The following is a 22,228-nucleotide window of genomic DNA, read 5'->3' as shown; positions in this document are numbered from 1 at the left end:
TTAGTGATGTAGAAAGGAGAAGCCTTGGATTCAGCCTCCAGCCTATCCATTATCAGCACTCAACACAGCTACAGGGTCAGGCCACCCTCTATCTCCCCAGGGGGTGCTGCATACACAAAATACTCCCTCCTCTGTCGGTTGTTCCAAGCCAGGCTGGGAGCACACACACACACACACACACACACACACACACACACACACACACACACACACACACACACACACAAATAATGCAGAACTGTTCAAATGCTTCTATGGTGTAACGGCTTATGGCTCGGCGAGGTCACAGGTCAGGGGATCGATAGTGGCATGGAGGAGGAGGAGAGAGGGATTATGTATTGCAAATAATCACCTGAGATTCATACTATCAAAAACCACTTAACACAACCAACCATCAACACACAGTAGTCCCACCCACACCTCATTTGCATAGCCAATACAGTGTAAAAGCTTGACATTGAAAAATGTGTATAAAATGCCTATTGATCTGCCCACTAAATTCAAACACATCACTGTACATGACACTAAAGGAGAAAAGTTGGCAGGGCGACATGCCTGTTTGTGGCCTTCAGCTTTGGGGTGAGAAAGATTTATCTTCTCTGGTCTGGCTGGCTGGCTGTCTGGCTGGTTGTCTGGCTGGCTGACTGCCTGTATGGCTGGTTAGGTGGCTGGCTGGCTAGCTGGGTGGCTGAATGTGGTCTCTTGGCTGAGTCCAGGGACGTTGCGTCCGCTGCCCCACTCCACCCGACCCGGCCAGTGACTCAGAGATATATCATTTATGAGGACTCCACCACCGGACTCAATAATGCATGGGGCCTTGAGTCACGGACAGTCTTTTAGGGAGGGAGAGGGAGAGGGAGAGGGAGAGAGAGAGAGAGAGAGAGAGAGAGAGAGAAAGAAAGAAAGAAAATAACTGTGGCGCTGTCACTTTCTTTAGGGATACTATATTTAGTGTGGTTCATGACTCAGGGGGTGAAGGAGGGCCTGGCACAGTGTGAGAACAATACTGAATTATGGGTGGCCCATCTCTTTCTCAGGTGGATGACGTTAGCAGCCCATGATGCTGTGAGAATGCAGCATGGAAAAAGGGATTTCCCCCCAACACAATACCAATGAGCACATCAGGAAATACATTCATTCCACCACACACACAGGATATAAGAGTCTCCTTAAGACCACCACCATCTATAAACGTTTTCCGTACTACAGAGAGGAAGAGGAACCGTTTTACAGGCACTGTGTTTACAGTCACATTGTGTAAATTAACAGAGCATGCCTTCCGCTGCATTCTGCTACTTTCAGGACCACACAATGGCTACTTGTGTGATACCCCCTAGAGAGGAACAATGCATTGTTTGTAGCCTCGCTGAAGCTAAATGTTTGTTTAGTGAGGGGGATACCTAAATACAGGACCACCGGACGTTGTAAAAAATGTCCTCTACTGATTTGTTTTGTGGAGAAGGACAGGGAAAACAGGGGCTTGGTGCTTGGCAACTGTTAGAGTATTTTATGATCAGTCAATTAGAGAGAGAGACAATCGATTGAGTGATGAACAGACACAATGCACAATGAACACAGTGACACACATAGATGCAAAACAGGACAGGCTCATACATTTATATAGTCACATTATTGGTTGTGCTCTTCAAATGATCTATTGACACAGGTCAATATAAGAATAAAGGCTAGGTTAGGTTAGTGTTTTCCATTTTACTCTTACTGTGGGTGATGATGGCTTTCACTGACAACACCACACAATTTACTAGGAGGGAGGGACATGCCATCCATTGCATAGAGCCACAGACAGTATTGTAACCTATATCCCCTGGCAACATGGTGGCTCTAGTGGTCATACTGTAGCTCTCTGGCTTAATCCCAAATGGCATCCTATTCCCTATAGGGCCCTGGTCAAAAGTAGTGCACTATGTAGGGAATAGGGTGGCATTTGGGACACATCCTCTGAGTCTGTCTGTACATAATATGACTCTCTGGCTCCCTGCATACTGTAGCAACAGCAGATCCCTAGCACGGCCAGGTCTGGGGTCCTGATTAAATGTTATGCATGTCGAGGGAGCATGCTAACACAATCACGCTGCTAGCAACAGCAGCAGTAGAGTACATCAAATCAGCAACTCTCCTGATGGGAACCCATGAAATCCAATTTCCCTATCTATCCATCGTCTCTATCTCTCTGCAGTACACTGTCTGGGAATATGATCCCGCTAAAGGAAGCATTCATGGCTTACCTTTCACTATACTAGTAATCAGTAGCTGGCTGATACCACAGTCAGGTAATACCACTGCTGTAAGGTAATTATAGGCTAGTGGCTAGGCTAGTGGCTACCAGTGGCTTATATCTGAATACAAATACATATCCTCTGGTGGCTAGAAGCGCTGTTATTACTACGACTAGGAAAACTGAAAATAACCAGACCTGACAATCTCTACAGGGAAATGACATGGTATGGTTAATCCTCTTTACAGGGCACAATATTATGATTGAGTTTCACTCATCTGCAAATTGGCTGACAATTACATTGGGAAGCCTAATCAACTGTCTCACCAGATATATATTAAATACTGGCCCTAAGCCACTGATGATGTCTAGGAATGGTGCATCTGTCTGTGTGTGTGTGTGTGTGTGTGTGTGTGTGCGTGTGTGTGTGTGTGTGTGTGTGTGTGTGTGTGTGTGTGTGTGTGTGTGTGTGTGTGTGTGTGTGTGTGTGTGTGTGTGTGTGTGTGTGAGCGTGTGTCCATGCATCTGCCTCAGTAACAAGTCATACACACAGAGGTGAAGCAGCCTTTGAATAGGTGATACAGATGACAAACTGCCAATGGAATCATCCATGGATCATCCTCTTACCCAGACGAGGGTCATCACATCACAGCCAGATCGATATTGTTCCATCCTCACCTATAAGGAGTCTCACTGCACAGCAAATAGACCTGGCTGGTTACTCTCTGAGTAATCAATCCAAATCACTCATCCTTAAGGACCCACTGACCCGTGTGTGTGTGTGTGTGTGTGTGTGTGTGTGTGTGTGTGTGTGTGTGTGTGTGTGTGTGTGTGTGTGTTGAGGGGGTGGAACTCAAACCAACCCAGTAATCTTTATGGTAATAGTAAGGAAGCACCATCAATATTAGCACAACAAAGTCAGGGGAGCCTTGAGAGGTCCTTTCAACACAGATCCAGCCACCGAGATGGGAGTATTATGATGCAGAATATTCAGTGTGCTCAAGGCTCCTGAGTGATATTGTGCTGGGCTCACAACGGTTTGATGAAGGCAACGGGCAAGGATGAGTCCATTACAGACACTGCAGGGTTTTTTCTGCATAGAAAAGTCTTGGGCGGGCCACCTACGTTTTATCTTGGCCCGCCTATGCCGAGATGGTAAAACGTTTTCAGTGTAAACTTAAACTGCTAAAACCATACTTAAAACTGTACAATTTTCTCTGCGCCTCATCACAAAATGAGTATAATTGCAGGAAATTAGATTTAAAACAGCATCCTTTTGTCTCTGCGGCCAAGAGGAGGGCATCTAAAAGTTCTGGTTGCCAACCGCGCCATTGGCCACGCCCACTCCCACGCCCTGCCACGACCACCACCTAAGCCCCATTTTAATCCAGAAAAAACCCTGCACTGTGGTCCATGTCCATCCTATTGCTTTTGAAACCATAATCTCAGCCCTAAATGATGTGTCATACTAAAGAGGACAACAAGTATCATTGATGACTTGATCATACCTCTCTAGCATCCTGATCTAGAACCCAACACAGAACACTCAGTATTACAGTAAAAAAAACACTCAAGGACACACATGGATGTTTACTAGGAAATGCACCTGAGAAAAAAAGCCCATTCCTGAGAAACAGATCTTGACTACTGAAAACCAAGAATTTATTCCAACTCAGACAGCTCAAACTAAGAGCAGCATCCATGATGGTAGAAGCCGCTATGAACTGAATAAAAACCATGATTGTTTTAAAAGTGATAATGTTAATAAGCAGAAACAATACAACACCATTAGACAAATATTCCTTTGTTACGGCAGGGAGAGTTTACAGGCAGTACATTATCACAGAATTATATTGTGCCTATGGGGTTTCATTTTTCTGAACACAAGACACACACAGACACACTGGAGAGCTTCATGCTTACAGCCTTTATCTCTATCCGTTCAGCCCCAGATAAGGAGAGAATTTCTATCGTTTTTCATGACAGAACGGCTCCATTTCTGTTTTGGAGAGAGAGACGCAACATGGATGCCCCACTCTGAGAGGTTGCATGGTCATTTACCGTCCTAGAGAAGCCACTGTAGCCTCGGGGAGCCACAGAGAAAAAAAGAAAATGACATTGTTTCAGTCTGTCTAATCTCTTGTGGAAAGATTCTGCGTTTAAGATATGTAGGATAAGACCAGCAGTAGTTCTGGTGTTTTTTGTCTCTGGTTATTTGGAAAAATCACGATTTTGCAGGTGTTAGGCACATCTTTCGTATTTCGGAAGGAGAGGGGACATTCGCCCATAACTTGCAAAGAGAGAGGGTGGAGCTCCTCGTTCCGGTTTCGCTCCTCATTCTAGCATTTCTTGATGTCTTCTATTAACATGTATGGAGCCAGAACTTAATCGAGCAGCTGACCAATTATGTGAGACTTTAGTTCTGGGTTAACCGAGATTACAGTCTGTCAGACCAGCCGTTTGATTATACTCCTTCACCAGTCTCTGAAAATGATCATGTGCAGTGAGTTGCAACTATCAAGGGCTGCTATTAAACCAGACAGAGCCTTAGAATTCTTTCATCAGAATGCTTCTCTTATCATTGGGAGGGACGTTGACCGACTGAGACCGACCCTTTTACCTAAACACAGTCAGTGGAGATTCAGAACCAGAAGCATGACGATTCAGCTCGATTGAGGATAATCCTCCCAACTCAACAACAAATGGACAGAGTCTGAAGCCTGGCCTGAATCTCAATAGTTCTCCTGTTGTACTGGGAGTCAACAATGTATTCCTTTGCTTGTAGGTTACACACTGCCTGCCTTCAACCGTGCAGGTAAATAAGATATGCTGCATGCCTTTACAGTCATTACCATTCCACATCTGGGTGATTGCTCTCTCGGCATGCTTACATGCATCTCCCTCTGTGAGGAATACCTTTCGGAGACATTTAGAAACTGTGGAGATATTCTACAACAGTTGAAAAATATGGAGTATAGGCATAAAATAACAATAGCTCGTTGTATGAGATTTTTTTCTTTGTTCTTTCCTCTAAAATGCTGTTAAGGCCAAACCTCAAACCACTCAGTCATAATGGTACAGTGAATGGTGGCTAGCGGCTAATTCCACCAGAGGAGCTGATGGGAATTCCTGGTGAGCTACTGTCCTAAAATAAGAGAGTGCTGTGGACTGGAACTGCTGTTATGTGGCTGGCTGTAGTCTGTAGGCTGGGTCTTGTGTGCTAGGCTGCAAGCACGGGCACCCCACAGAGAAGAGTGATCAGTCATTACCTTTCAGCCTTCCAGCCACTCAACCACAGTCAGTCCATAGACAGGGAGAAGGACCAGCCAGCCAGGCAGGCAGGCAGTGCTGAGGTGGGGGGATAAGAGGGCTGAGGCACAGGGGTGGGAAAGAGCACAGCTGGAGCCTCTCTATATATTTACTCATGGCTAGTCCAATGATGTGTGCACACAGAGAGAGCACACAGGGGGAGCTTTTACCAAGCAGAGAGCTGTGAACTGTGATATGTCTGCCTTTTAGCACAAGGGGGACTTTCATTATGACAGAACAGCTATAGGCTACCACAGGTATCGCAAAATAGGTACAGGCCTAAACCCATAGATTTCATCCACCTTGAATGTTCTTTAAGAAACAAAGAAAATAGCTAAATCATGCATTGAACAAAGCACAACGGCTAATCTCAGGTTTATTAATGGGAGATAATTAATGGGAGATAATATTTTAGCAGTGACTGTCAGACACCAACAATGGTTGCTATGGGTCATATTTTCCCGCTGGTCTGCAAGCTATCTTACTAATAGCGTGTTATAAATGCAAACAGGTCCTAGCACTGTAGGCTAGGTTGAATCTTGTGGAGAAAAGGTATTGACATAATTTCAAAGGCTGTCAGTGGACCAGGGGCATCATGTGATGACAAAATAATCTATAGCATGTGCATGGGAATGCCATAGTGGAATTCCGATGGACGGTGAAACAACATACATGACAGGTAACTATACTGAACAAAAATATAAGCGCAACATGCAACAATTTCAATGATTTTACTGAGTTACAGTTCATATAAGGAAATCAGTCAATTTCACATGACTGGGCAGGGGCGCAGCAATGGGTGGAGCCAAGCCCAGCCAATCAGAATGTTTTCCCCACAAAAGGGCTTTATTACAGACAGAACAACTCCTCAGTGTCATCAGCTGTCCGGGTGGCTAGCTCAGACGATCCTGCAGGTAAATGTACATTTTTATTTCATTTTACCTTTATTTAACTAGGCAAGTCAGTTAAGAACAAATCATTTTTTACAATGATGGCCTACCCTGGCCAAACCCTCCACTAACCCGGATGACGCTGGGCCAATTGTGCACTGCCCTATGGGACTCCAGATCACAGCCGGTTGTGATACAGCCGGGATCAAACCCGAGTCTGTAGTGACGCCTCTAGCACTGCAATGCAGTGCCTTAGACTGCTGCGCCACTTAGCCCCCCAGAAGAAGCCGGATGTGAAGATCCTTGGCTGGCGTGGTTGTGAGGCCGGTCGGACGTACTGCCAAATTCTCTAAAACGATATTGGAGGCAGCTTATGGTAGAGAAATTAACATTAAATTCTCTGGCAACAGTTCTGGTGGCCATTCCTGCAGTCAGCATGCCAACTGCATCTGTAGCACTGTGTTGTATGATAAAACAGCACATTTTAGAGTGGCCTTTTATTGTCCCCAGCACAAGGTGCACCTGTGTAATGATCATGCTGTTTAATCAGCTTCTTGATATGCCACACCTGTCAGGTGGATGGATTATCTTGGCAAAGGATAAATACTCACTAACAGGGATGTAAAGAAATGTGTGTACAAAATTGGAGAGAAATAAGCTTTTTGTGCGTATGGAACATTTCTGGGATCTTTTATTTCAGCTCATGAAACATGGGACCAACACTTTAAATGTTGCGTTTTATATTTTTCGTTCAGTGTAGTTCATACATACCAGTAGTCAAAGGCCCATTCCCATTTTAAGAGGTTTAACGCCCAACTAATCTCAGCAACCCAGAACCAAATAACACTCTAAGCCCCAACAGACAGGCCTGGTATGTTTTGTTTGACACAGCAGAACATGGGTAGTACAGTAAGTGCAGGGGTATTAGCATGTTATTTAGTGGTGACTGACTGGTGACCTTGCTGCTTTCCTCTTTGACTAAGTGCCATTTATTTTCCACTTGGCTTTTTATTCTCCTTGTTCGCGGATGGAAACCCTGACAACTGATGACAGCTGAAAACAAGCCTTATGCGTGTGCGTGAGGGCGTGCCTGTGTGTGTGCATGTGTGTTAATTAACCATTTCACTATCCTAAACAGCTATAGATCAGTGTGCAGTGAGTCATTAGTGGTGTGTTGTTGCCCCAGCTGTATAGTCTTTAAATACCCCAGTGATGGTAATTATTGGCTCTCTACAACAGCCGCGTGTGTGTGTTTGTGTGTGCTCTGCTGCGCCCCCTGCACCACCGCCCCGGGCCTGCCTAGCCTGATGCGCTTTTGTTGATTGTCTGTCTGGGAGGGGGATCCTTCTCTGCCTTTATATCTCTCTCTCTCCCTCTCTTTCATCCCCCTCTCCATCTCATCTCCTTTTCCTTCTCTCTCTTTCTCTCTCCCTGTCTTCATGCAGCTGTGACTGATGTTTTAACAAGATACAATAGGATCTGTTTAGCCACCAGCCAGGAAAAAAGGTTGCTCCTAGGTCCCTAGGGAAGAGGTTACTGTGGTGGAGAGGGGACAGGGGGTGGGGGTGCCCTCTAAAATGAACAGGCTTTCTGCAGTCGTTATTTACCTGGCTGACACTATCAAATTGCCATTGTATTGTTCTGTTTTTCCATTAGAACCCTGACCTGTAACCAATAAATTATAGCAATAGTGAATTTGGAAAGAGTGGGACATCATATAAACTGGGACAGCTTAATCCTGACACGTTTTTATCTTGGTTTGACAAGAGAAAATCAAAACTATTGTTACTAAGCCCTTGCAGAGAAACCACATGATCAAAATCACATCACTTCATTGATGTGACATCATAGAGGGGGGCAGAGTAAGCTTCAAACAGGAAGCTCACCCCACAAAGCACACGGTAAGATCAGTGACATAGCTTTTTTCTGTTTTGATGTTAAAGTTATAAAACTTTCATAAATAATACACTGTGCCCTATTGTGATGTAAATGTGCATACTATGTACTGGTGCATTAAAATACAAATAAGTTGTCAATATTATGTTTACATTTTGTAATAAATAAAAAACATCGTTGTCTCGCTTTACCAACCATTGCTAGCTAAAGTAGGAAGGCATGGAGTAGGTAAAGTGGGACAGTCTTATATAGGCTTTTCCAATGGAGGAAAGAGATCCAGGTTACATTAGCGACCACCTGTACAGTACGTAGGTTAGGCAGGGCTCTAGTTCTTCTAGTCCTAAATCCTTTACATTTTTCATTGTAGCATTTTTTTGCATTTCCGTCTTCTGTAACCTCTTCAGGGATCTATCCAGCATATTAGTCCATTTCTGAAATCCTAAGATGTTTCCTAATCACACAAAATGGAATTGTCACTGGGGTACAATTAGGACTTTAATAATGGTGTCCCAATTTATCTAACCTACTGTCCCAGTCTACCAAATGCAAACTGAAAATATGGTTTTGACAAATAGGTGTGTCATGCCTCCTGTGAATATGATATCAACATTTTTGTTGTTCTTTTTTGTGATTAGGAAACATCTTGAGGATTTCAGAAATGTATCATGTGTTGGGCTAATATGTTGGATAAATGTCAAAAGAGGTTACAGAAGACAGAAATGCAAAAAGTGTCCCACTTATTCCGAATTCACGCCATGTGGTAGCCATATCGAGGGAGTTAGATAGTGGAGATTGAGTTATTTAATCAGTTTGTCATTTTCCACATTCTTTTTACATTAGAGAGATAATGGTGCTCTTGAAAGGCAGCATTCCTCTGATCAAGGGCAAGTGCCAAGCAACTGATTTGATGTCAGTGCTTTCAAGGCGCAGGGGGGTACACGGTAGACCCTCCCTTCCATCAGTCCAGTCAGAGCTACCTGAGCTGCTGCACTGGGAAGGAGGGACACAGACAATCTCCAAATAAGATACACATGAAGCAATATTTATGGCGCCCTATGATTTTCATCCAAGTATGAAAATATATCTCCTGTCTGTCACAAATATGTTGGACTGCAGCAGTGGAGATTGTGCAAATAAGAAGCCAATTGATGACTCATACCGAAATCCAAAGACCAGTATGTTAGAGATCCACTCAGCAACACAAGCTGTGTTCGCTACAGTAAATAGGCTTAACCTAAGCATTTTGAGAAGGACACAGATTAAGGAGCCTCAAACCTTACGGTAAACTGCAGTACATGAGTCTGCTCAGTTATGCAGTGAATATGGGGGTGTAACTGCATCTTGATTGGCATACTACGCAAAAGTAGAATATGAGTTATTACCGTAATCACCTAATGACTGTTCTCTAATGGCTTTTACTTAACTATTTGGAAGTCATTGGACCTAAAAGTCCTGATCTCAGCCAATAGCTTAATGGAATGAACACAATTACACTCAGAGGAGAAAAGTAATGCCAACATGCTCCAAATGAAAATAGATTGCATTACGGTACGATGACGGTCTCAAGTAGGCATCAGCAATAGGCATTAGGATGGCTGTCTCAAGTGTACATCAGCATAAGACCCCTCACCTACCTGCCTGCCAGGGATATCTGCTGCTTCAGCCTGAGTAAACTGCCTGTCTGTCTAATTACATCTAGTGCTATTGACTCTTTTTAGTGTGTGTGTGTGTGTGTGTGTGTGTGTGTGTGTGTGTGTGTGTGTGTGTGTGTGTGTGTGTGGCCAGCTAGAGACATACTGTAGTGTAGGAACCCACAGCAACATTTGCTGACCTTTGTCCACAGCACATCGCTTGATTAAATCCCTGTTAAGCTCTGAGGCACAGCGTGAATAATCCACCTGTTAAGGCTATGATCACTCTTGTTGTTCAATGTCAAGCTTGTGTCTTATTAAAGCTCAGACACACCAGTAGGATTTTCAAAAGTTTGCCTGCCAGTCAATCTCTTTTATGTTCACACAGCAAAGACCTTGAAGTAGTCAGCCACTCAGCCTTGATAAAATACTCCAAACCAGAAGGTGGCAGTACTGTTGTATGGCAATGCATGTCTGTGTGTGTCTAGATTCTAATGTTAGCTAGCTAGCTGCGCTAATGTTACTATTTTGTAGAAACCCCTTGTTGATACTAGCCAGATGGCCACAGCTAGATAACTACCTAGCAAGATGACGAAGAAACAATTTAATTCATGCTCCATAATCCCATACTAGCTAGCTAATGTTAGCACAACATAGATAGCTAACATAAACTCACTCACTTTTGTACATCGCCTTGGTCCGTACAATTGACCTTATTTTAGCGCCCAAAAAACGTAATACTTCCAGATCAACTGTAATGTCAATACCATTGTAAAGCACAATTTCTCCCCTTTCCAACAGAATCCATTACAAGACCTCCACGCTGCCCGTTTCTGCATGATTCAAGAAGGCAATGAGCTCCGTCGGGTCTTTTTAAAAATGGCGGGTGGAGAAGCGAAACTAATGCGTGATAGTGAGGAGAGATGTTGTGTGGGGAAACTGCTTTTTTTCATTTGATCTGTCAAACTTATCGCCTCTAAAATGTAAATAAAACACTATAAAGAGTTTATATAATGTGTCATTACATACCTATTTGAAGGTTTGTGTCAAATTTGAATCAGGTTTTTAGGGCGGTGCTAAAGTGACCTTCAGAAGTAAACAGCGGCTTTGAGAGTCATGATTGCTTGCAGTGATGACACAAAAAATGACTAGGTATCCCCCTTACCCCCGTCACTGTCCATTTCTTGTTTTTAAATGATGAGAGAAGTGCTACGCCTGGTGGAGAGAGATTGTAAGACAGAAATAGTTGCTTTATGCGTGCTGTACATTACGGCATGACACGTCACAATGTAACGGAGGGTCCGTTTTTTCTACTTTTCTCTCTATACTATAGAGCCATTACCATGTCGATCAACGCTTGAATAGAAACGTAGTTCACACCTCAGATTTTGAAGTCAACACAGTCGCTACAGTCCCATTAGTTTTCTTTGCAGCCTTGTTTGAATGTCGCGGTTGTGCACATTTGTACGGAATGGGTTGAGTTTACGTTAGCTAGCTAAGGACTCTAACTCAGCGGCTAACACAGGCAGCTTTTTCATGGAAACTAGCTAATCCATTGTGATTTAATTATAATATCAATACTAGCTGCAGTGGTTAGCTAGCTTGGAGGAAGTATTTAGTGTTGTATGTGTTGCATCTATGCATTTAGCTAGCTACCATCCCATAGCCAACATTGCATATGAAGTGTTATTGGCTCATCCATGGATGTACAGAGAAAATGCCCTCTTTTTTCCTTTTTGTTGTCTCTCCTGTTGGCTCCCCCAAGTGGGTGTTCGTGCTCTCTGATTTGCTCAAAGTGAAGTTGTTGGCCACTAACGAGCATTGTGATTCTACAAGTAGAAATGTTAGGTTCGTCACTACCGGGTCGGCACATAGCAGGTACCGCTTTTGTTTTAGCAAGAGAAGGAACGGCCTCTCACTATGATAATTACCTATCGGCAGTCTATCGGCAGTGATATTCTCGGTGTGTTTCATGCTTTAGTAGTGCAGAGTGAGTTCTATAATCACATGAACCAGGGGGAATCCTATATAAAACCAGTTGTGCAAAGAAAATCATGGAAGCATGGAATGAGAGTGCCCTTGCATGACTTCCATCACACACGGAAGAGATATGGTCTTCACATAGATGTTTTTTACTGTCACATACACCGGTGAGCTTCAGGGAAATGTGTTGTTTTACAGGCTCAGCCATAGTAATCTGGCACCCCTGGAGCAAATGATGGTTAAATGCCTTGCTCAAGGGCACATCCATAGATTTTCACCTTGTCAGCTCAGGTAATCAAACCAGCGAACTTTCGGTTAGTGGCCCAATGCTCTAACCACTAGACTACCGGCCACCTACCTCATCTATACAGCATAAATTACCGATGATACACTAAGATGTCCGTCCCATCAAGTGTTGTGACTAGTGAGTCACCTGGGACTGACTATAGGCTATATGCAGTGGTGACCCGTCATTCAGGGCAGGCTCTGTTTAGCAAAAATAATCATATATACAGTTGATGTCGGAAGTTTACATACACTTAGGTTGAAGTCATTAAAACTCGTTTTTCAACCACCCCACAAATTTCTTGTTAACAAACTATAGTTTTGGCAAGTCGGTTAGGACATCTACTTTGTGCATGACACAAGGAATTTTTCCAACAATTGTTTACAGACAGATTATTTCACTTATAATTCACTGTATCACAATTCCAGTGTTGACAGTTGACTGTGCCTTTAAACAACTTGGAAAATTCCAGAAAATAATGTTGTGGCTTTAGAAGTTTCTGATAGGCTAATTGACATCACTTGAGTCAATTGGAGGTGTACCTATGGATGTATTTCAAGGCCTACCTTCACAATCAGTGCCTCCTTGCTTGACATCATAGTAAAATGAAAATAAATCAGCCAAGACCTCAGAAAAAAAATTGTAGACCTCCACAAGTCTGGTTCATCCTTGGGAGTAATTTCCAAACGCCTGAAGGTACCACGTTCATCTGTACAAACAATGGTATGCAAGTATAAACACCATGGGACTACGCAGCCGTCATACCGATCAGGAAGGAGCCGTGTTCTGTCCCCGAGAGATGAACGTACTTTGGTGCGAAAAGTGCAAATCAATCCCAGAACAACAGCAAAGGACCTTGTGAAGATGCTGGAGGAAACAGGTACAAAAGTATCTATATCCAAAGTAAAACGAGTCCTATATCGACATAACCTGAAAGGTCGCTCAGCAAGGAAGAAGCCACTGCTCCAAAACCACCATAAAAAAGCCAGACTATGGTTTGCAACTGCACATTGGGACAAAGATCATACTTTTTGAAGAAATGTCCTCTGGTCTGATGAAACAAAAATAGAACAGTTTGGCCATAATGACCATCGTTATGTTAGGAGGAAAAAGTGGGAGGCTTGCAAGCCGAAGAACACCATCCCAACCATGAAGCACGGAGGTGGCAGTATCATGTTGTGGGGGTGCTTTGCTGCAGGAGGGACTGGTGCACTTCACAAAATAGATGGCATCATGAGGGAGGAAAATGATGTGGATATATTGAAGCAACATCTCAAGACATCAGTCAGAAAGTTAAAGCTTGGTCGCAAATGGGTCTTCCAAATGGACAATGACCCCAAGCATACTTCCAAAGTTGTGGCAAAATGGCTTAAGGACAACAAAGTCAAGGTATTGGAGTAGCCATCACAAAGCCCTGACCTCAATCCCATAGAGAATTGGTGGGCAGAACTGAAAGAGCATGTGCGAGCAAGGAGGCCTACAAACCTGACTCCGTTACACCAGCTCTGTCAGGAGGAATGGGCCAAAATTCCCCCAACTTATGGGAAGCTTGTGGATGGCTAACCAAAACATTTGACCCAAGTTAAACAATTTAAAGGCAATGCAATTGAGTGTATGCAAACTTCTGACCCACTGGGAATGTGATGAAAGAAATAAAAGCTGAAATAAACCATTCTCTCAACTATTATTCTGACATTTCACATTCTTAAAATAAAGTGGTGATCCTAACTGACCTAAAACAGTGAATATTTACTAGGATTAAATGTCAGGAATTGTGAAAAACTGAGATTAAATGTATTTGGCTAAAGTGTATGTAAACTTCTGACTTCAATGGTATATATACAGTACCAGCCAAACGTTTGGACATACCTACTCATTCAAGGGATTTTCTTTATTTTTACTATTTTCTATGAAATAACACATACGGAATCATGTAGTAACCAAACAAGTGTTAAACAAATCAAAATACATTTTAATTTTTACATTCTTCAAAGTAGCCACACTTTGCCATTTGATGACAGCTTTGCACACTCTTGGCATTCTCTCAACCAGCTTCACCTGGAATGCTTTTTCAACAGTCTTGAAGGAGTTCCCAAATATGCTGAGCACTTGTTGGCTGCTTTTCCTTCACTCTGTGGTCCAACTCATCCCAAACTCATCCCAAACCATCTCATTTGGGTTGAGGTCAGGTGATTGTGGAGGCCAGGTCATCTGATGCAGCTCTCCTTGGTCAAATAGCCCTTACACAGCCTGGAGGTGTGTTGGGTCATTGTCCTATTGAGAAACAAAGGATAGTCCCACTAAGCGCAAGCCAGATGGGATGGCGTATCGCTGCAGAATGATGTGGTAGCCATCCTGGTTAAGTGTGCATTGAATTCTAAATAAATCACTGACAGTGTCACCAGCAAAGCACCCACACACCTCTTCCTCCATGCTTCACGGTGGGAACCACACATGCGGAGATCATTCGTTCACCTACTCTGCGTCTTACAAAGACACGGCGGTTGGAACCAAAAATCTCAAATTTGGACTCATCAGACCAAAGGACAGATTTCCACCGGTCTAATGTCCATTGCTCATGTTATTTGGCCCAAGCAAGTCTCTTCTTATTATTGGTGTCCTTTAGTAGTGGTTTCTTTGCAGCAATTCGACCATGAAGGCCTGATTCACAGTCTCCTCTGAACAGTTGATGTTGAGATGTGTCTGTTACTTGAACTCTGTAAAGCATTTATTTGGGCTGGTAACTCTAATGAACATGTCCTCTGCAGCAGAGGTAACTCTGGGGTTTCCTTTCCTGTGGTGGTACTCATAGCCACAGATTCATCATAGCTCTTCATGGTTTTTGCGACTGCACTTGAAGAAACCTTCAAAGTTTTTGAAATTTTCCGGATTGACTGACCTTCATGTCTTAAAGTAATGATGGACTGTTGTTTCTCTTTGCTTATTTGAGGTGTTCTTGTATAAATATGGACTTGGTATTTTACCAAATAGGGCTATCTTCTGTATACCACCCCTACCTTGTCACAACAGAACTGATTGGATGAAACGCATTAAGGAAAGAAATTCCACAAATGTACTTTTAACAAGGCACACCTGTTAATTGAATGCATCCGAGGTGACTACATAATGAAGCTGATTGAGAGAATGCCAAGAGCGTGCAAAGCTCACTGTCATCAAGGCAAAGGAAGCCTACTTTGAAGAATCTCAACTATAAAGTATATTTTGATTTGTTTAACACTTTTTTGGTTACTACATGATTCCATATGTGTCATTTCATAGTTTTGATGTCTTCACCATTATTCTACAATGTAGAAAATAGTTCAAGTAAAGGAAAACCCTTGAATGAGTAGGTGTGTCCAAACCTTTGACTGGTACTATAAATATATATTTTTTACATTATGGCATTAATTCGTGTCACATATCAGTTTGCAAACAATGTAAAAATGTATCCTTGCATTAATAAAGCCGCATACAAACATGGTCTCTTTCTTGAGTAAGGAAGCTCCAAAATGCAGGTCTTTCAGTCTAGCTCAGTACTTTCTGTGATGAAGGGGCAGCCAGCGAAAGAACAGAGTGTAGGAGTTGGAAATCTTCTCTAGTTGTGCCGTGATTGGCTCAGTGTTCTGCCATTCATGGGGAAACTATGTTACCGCAGAATCTACAAGCTAGGCAGTTCAAGCCCCCTTGGCTGCTGCCATAGATTTACAGTAAAAGTGCCCATCCAAGAAGGCTCAAGGTCATTGGCCACAGATAAAATTATGTCAAATCACGTTTTATCTACCGTAGCTCTTGTCAACATCATACTTTCAATATCTTAGCTAGCAAGCTAGCTAGCTAGACAAGCAGTCATCATCATGAATCACATCGATAATCTACTGGCAAATCGCAAATTCAAAAATGAGTGGTTTGGAAGGAATCAGTAGCTAACTACGAGCATTGCAAAGCAAACTCTATTTTGCTTCCCTTGCCTGCTATTTGGTGGAGAGGGTGTGTGGTCCAAGTCTGCATCTGAATACATTGGCCATGCTGTCAATCCAGCATGATTTCATCCAGAGAATGCCAGACTTTGATGACAAAGTTTGATGACAAAATAGTGCACATACAACAGATCTAACACTTCTTAGACTTGCTTTTAATAAGGAATGACAGATCTATAAATGACATTTCTATGTGATTTTGTTCGGATCGCCCAAAAAGTTACATATTGCAACTTTAAAAAGGCACATCTGGCTCTATAAAACCTCTACCGCTCTTGGGCCCTATCAAACCAGTGAAACGCCAGGAGCTTAGTCATCATTTACCCATGCTGCTCCCTAAAGGCTGGAGTGCACCTGCTCCTCCTGCTCTACCAAAATCATGATACTTGGCTTTAGTCCTACATGTGATTCTAAGCCTTAGCACCACTCAGGGCCGCTCTAGGCATAAGCAACATAAGCGGTCGCTTAGGGCCTCAGGCCGCTTGGTTCTGCATCAGCAATTTTTGTCTTGACATGTCAGTAACTGACATTCACTCAATTATTCATGTCAGATAAACTATTTTAGATTGGTAAGTTAGTCTAGCCAGCTATCTAAACTTGTAGCAATCATGACCGAATACCAACCTGGCACGCAGGGCGCATATCCAGGGGCCCTGACCTCCAGGGGGCGCCATTGATTTTTTTTGTCTCTCACTTAGATATCATAAACATGGCATAAGTCATGGCAAAATGTGAATAATTGGAGGAAATTAACTTTAAAACTGATCTCCACCCCATGGAAAAATGGGTAGAATTGTAGAAAATTTGCTGTAAAACTGCTATTTGTTTCTCTCTGCCCAATGACAAAATTTGTAGAACTGCAGGAGAGGGGGGTGACCACTAAAATGTTTTGCCCCTGAGGAGTGGTGTAGTGCTATTTGTTTAGGTGTAGAGAACCCCCCCCCCCAAAAAAAATGTATGTCATAATTTCTCAATCAAAGTTTGTACCGACTGATGTAGCCTATTGAATATCAATATATACTGAACAAAAATATGAACGCAACATGCAACAATTTTTATGAGTTACAGTTCATATAAGGAAATTAAATAAAATTGTAATGGTCACATACACATATTTAGCAGATGTTATTGCGGGTGTAGTGAAATGCTTGTGTTCCTAGCTCCAACATTGCAGTAATCACAACAATACACATAAATCTAAATGTAAAATAATGGAATTAAGAAATATATAAATATTAGGACGAGCAATGTCAGAGTGGCATTGACTAAAATACAGTAGAATAGAATACAGTATATACATATGAAATGAGTAAAGCAGTATGTAAACATTATTAAAGTGACCAGTGATTCCATGTCTATGTATATAGGGCAGCAGCTTCTAACCGGCTAGTGATGGCCGGCTAGTGATGGCCGGCTAGTGATGGCCGGCTAGTGATGGCCGGCTAGTGATGGCCGGCTAGTGATGGCCGGCTAGTGATGGCCGGCTAGTGATGGCCGGCTAGTGATGGCTATTTAAAAGTCTGATGGCCTTGAGATAGAAGCTGTTTTTCAGTCTCTCGGTCCCAGCTTTGATGCACCTGTACTGACCTCGTCTTCTGAATGATATCGGGGTCAACAGGCCGTGGCTCAGGTGATTGATGTCCTCATGTGACATCGGATAATGTAGGTATCATTGAGGGCAGGCAGTGTGCCCCCGGTAATGCATTCGGCAGACCGCACTACCCTCTGGAGAGCCCTGCGGTTGCGGCTGGGGGAGTTGCCATACCAGGTGGTGATACAGCCAGACATGATACTCTCAATTGTGCATCTGTGAAAGTTTGTGAGGGTCTTAGGGGCCAAGCCAAATTTCTTCAGCCTCCTGAGGTTATTTTCCTGGCACCACTCCGCCAGGGCCCTCAGCTCCTCCCTGTAGGCTGTCTCGTCATTGTTGGTAATCAGGCCTACTATGGTTGTGTCGTCTGCAAACTTAATGATTGAGTTGGAGGCGTGTGTGGCCACACAGTCATGGGTGAACAGGGAGTACAGGAGGGTCTGAGTACACACCCTTGATGGGCATTTGTGTTGAGGATCAGTGAAGTGGAAGTGTTGTTTCCTACCTTCACCACCTGGGGGTGGCGCGTCAGGAAGCCCAGGACCCAATTGCACACGGCGGGGTTCAGACCCAGGGCTCCGAGCTTGATGATGAGCTTGGAGGGTACTATGGTGTTGAAGGCTGAGCTATAATCAATGAACAGCATTCTTACATAGGTATTCCTCTTGTCCAGGTGGGATAGCGCAATGTGCAGTGCAATGGCGATTGCATGGTCTGTGGATCTATTGGGGCAGTAAGCAAATTGAAGTGGATCTAGTGTGTCAGGTAAGGTTAAGGTGATATTATCCTTAACTAGCCTCTTAAAGCACTTCATGATGACAGAAATAAATGCTACGGGGCGATAGTCATTTAGTTCAGTTACCTTTTCTTTCTTGAGTACAGGAACAATGGTGGACATCTTAAAGCAAGTGGGGACAGCAGAATGGGTTGGGAGAGATTGAATATGTCTGTAAACACTCCAGCCAGCTGGTCTGCGCATGCTCTGAGGATGCGGCTATGGATGCCGTCTGGGCCGGCAGCCTTGAGAGGGTTAACACGCTTAAATGTCTTACTCACATCGGCCACGGAGAATGAGCGTTCACAGTCCTTGGGAGCGAGCCACATCGAAGGCACTGTGTTATCCTCAAAGTGAACAAAGAAGGTGTTTAGCTTGTCTGGGAGCAAGACGTCGGTGTTCGCGACTTGGCTGGTTTTCCCTTTGTAATCCGTGATTGTCTGTTGACCCTGCCACATACGTCTCGTGTCTGAGCCGTTGAATTGCGACTCCACTTGTTACCTGTTTGATTAGGCCCTAATCTATGGATTTCACATGAATTGGCAGGGGAGCAGCCATGGGTGGGCCTGGCATAGGCCCACCCACTTGGGGGTCAGGCCCACCCACTGGGGAGCCGGGCACAGCCAGTCAGAATGAGTTTAAGACAGAAACACTCATCAGTTTCATCAGCTGTACGAGTGGCTGGTCTTAGACGAAGAAGGTGAAGAAGCTGGATGTGGAGGTCCTGGGCTGGTGTGGTTACATGTGGCCTGCGGTTGTGAGGCCGGTTGGACGTACTGCCAAATTCTCTAAAACGACATTGACCTCCAACATTCATTTATCTGGCAACAGCTCTGGTTACATTCCTGCAGTCAGCATGCCAATTGCACTCTCCCTCAAAACTTGAGACATCTGTAGCATTGTGTTGTGTGACAAAACTGCACATTTTAGAGTGGCCTTTTATTGTCCCCAGCACAAGGTGCACCTCTGTAATGATCATGCTGTTTAATCAGCTTCCTGATATGCCACACCTGTCAAGTGGATGGATTATCTTGGCAAAATAGAAATGCTCATAACAGGGATGTAAACTCATTTGTGTACAACATTTTTGAGAAATAAGCGTTTTGTGCAGATGGTACATCTCTGGGAGCTTTTATTTCATCTCATGAAAAATGGGACTAACACTTTACATGCTGCGTTTATATTTTCATTCAGTAGAATATGCATAAAATGCATCCTTCAATTGCAACGGCTGCCTATGTGCACACATATTGTCGCAATAATTATTTTTATTTTTAATACCCTCAAACCCAAGTTAGGCATACCGAATTTCAAAATAGGCCATCATCACTCAATCGTGAATGAGCCCCCAAAAAGCTAGAGCCGGTGTTGTGCCGAAAACTCCCTCCTCTATGTTTAATATAACACACATACATTATTAATTTCGGTTGCCTATCCTGACGTGAAGTTTGTTCTATAGAAAGTATTTGACTCTGATGTGTGACAGAAAGTATTTGACTCCAGCCACAAAATGAAGGAAATTAGAAGGGGGGGATTCTGGCAGGGGGGAGATTTTCGGCACAACACCGGCCCTGGTACCATTGATGACAGACTGCAGCCTGCTCTAAAGCAGAACTCCCCAGGTGAGATTACAGCTCAGTGTTTCCATCCCTGACACCTTTTATTCAGGTAATGCGGTTAAGTTATTTACAGGCACGCAGGCGGCATAAGTTGCTTTGATTATGACCTTTCCTGCAGCTCTTACTTCTCCCTCACCTAGATAGGGTGTGCGAGATAGATAGGTCGTAGACACAACACGGAGACCACACAGACCGATTAAAGTAGCCTATAAAATGGTCCTACAGCTCCCCAGTCAAATTATACTCATCTGATAAAAATATTCAAGACAGAGCTACTGGTTAGCAGCCCAATATATACTCTCATCTTGGCATGGACAAAGGCAAACTGTTCCTGTTGTCACCTTTTTTCGGAATGAGCACTAATGAGTGGAAAGGTGAGGTTACTCTACTTGCATGCATAACGGCTGTATAATTGTTGCCCTCCCAACAATAGAATAATAATATAATGCAATAAAATCATCCCAAATAGGTGACACATTCAGTCACAAAACAATATAATATAAAGCCTATCGTTTACTTCGACATTAGCTACAATCACAGCTCGCTTTGTTCCGTATCCCTCAACAGAAAACCGCTACTGTAATCAGCATGGGACATTATCTTGCAAAATTGCTACAGTCAAAGAAGTATGTATATTTGATAGGCCTACTTACATGTATAGTAGTAGGCTACTTTTCAAAGTAGCACTTCCTCAGAGAATCGCATCACGAGCAGATTTCCATTCCAAATGATCCGAATCCCGGACCAACAGTGTCACGTGCAGCTAAACTCGCTTGTCTGCGCTTTGGCTTTCATCGATTTGCTGACGTTTTAACGCTCTATTTTTTTCTTCATCAAATTCACGAGATATAATAGGTATATCTGTATCTTTGTTGCGCGAGCATTTGGGGGAACACTCGTGTCCCCAATATATAACGCTGTAATACAGCACGCTTTACAAACGAAGTCTCCTTGGAAACAGGACGGAGGGGGGGGGGGGGGGGGGATTTTGCATAGGCTACACAAAAATCCAACACATTTAAGATAATGTCCAGTGGCAATTAAAAATGTGTTATACTGTATATCACACTGTTACATTGTGTTGTTGCTTTGTTTCATTTATCACACTGACACTATTGTCACCATGCCTATAAACAGGTTATGCTCCATTCAGCTCTTAATAGTAGATGAAACCTGGTCATGAATGGACATATCTTAGTTGTAAAGTCAGCCACTCAGCCTGCAATATCCTGTTACACAGCCTGACACTGGATCCTATGGTGAAAAAGGGGGCAGGGGTATTCTCTCTCTCCCTGCCTGGCTATTAACTTACTGCACATGGAGGATCCTCCTTTGTGGCCCACCAATATCATTAGGGAAAGTTCAACATTGCTGCTAGGATAGTTCAAGGGCAATCCCTGGCAACTGATATCACCATAGGATTGCCTTTGTTTCCTTCCATTCATGTTGACAGAACCCCGACTGCTTTCCTTTCACATGGATGGGGCTTTCGTCATGGATACCATACACTACTATGGTAAAGATGCAGTAGGCCTATGCCAAGTTTTTGGTTGGGTCTACAAAAAGTACTGCACTGTACACATTTGCACCATAAATGAGCAAAGAATCTCTTTCCCTCCCCTTTAATTTATGTTTCAGTGTTATCCACTCTACCCTATCATTATATCTCTATAGGCCTTTTACCCTTCTACCTCACCTCATCCTTTCTCTTTCATTATATTGCCAATTGTCTCTCATTCCCTCCCTCTGTCTCTCTACCTCCCTGTCTCTCTCTATCCCTCCCTCCCTCTCTACCTGGTTGTCATTTACAGTAACACACCACACTTGACGTCATTCTCCAACAACAGGGTCCAGATGAAGCTGATGGGATTGGCACTTCAACCTTTTCAGCTCTTTGAGGTGATTCGGGCATATACAGTTACAGTGACCAATGTTGTCATATGAATGTGGTCTTGACTTGCATAATCTTCACATTCTCTTTCTCTACAATTGATCCTCTAGCTAGCCTACTGTTTAAATGGGGTACATAGGCTAT

General features: G+C 43.4%; 1 protein-coding gene across 1 annotated transcript in view; it reads right to left on the bottom strand.

The window, feature by feature from the left end:
* LOC115160952 (uncharacterized) overlaps positions 1 to 21,111 on the bottom strand; it is an 81,780-nt gene extending 60,669 nt beyond the window's left edge. The window contains exon 1 of the mRNA XM_029711518.1: positions 20,847 to 21,111. The gene's annotated coding sequence lies outside the window, so the exon portion shown is untranslated. The remainder of the gene's footprint in view (positions 1 to 20,846) is intronic.
* Positions 21,112 to 22,228: the final 1,117 nt, after the last annotated feature.

Source organism: Salmo trutta, chromosome 24 (genome assembly GCF_901001165.1).
Source record: "Salmo trutta chromosome 24, fSalTru1.1, whole genome shotgun sequence".
Lineage (NCBI taxonomy): Eukaryota > Metazoa > Chordata > Actinopteri > Salmoniformes > Salmonidae > Salmo > Salmo trutta.
This window is presented reverse-complemented; position numbering and strand designations above follow the sequence as displayed.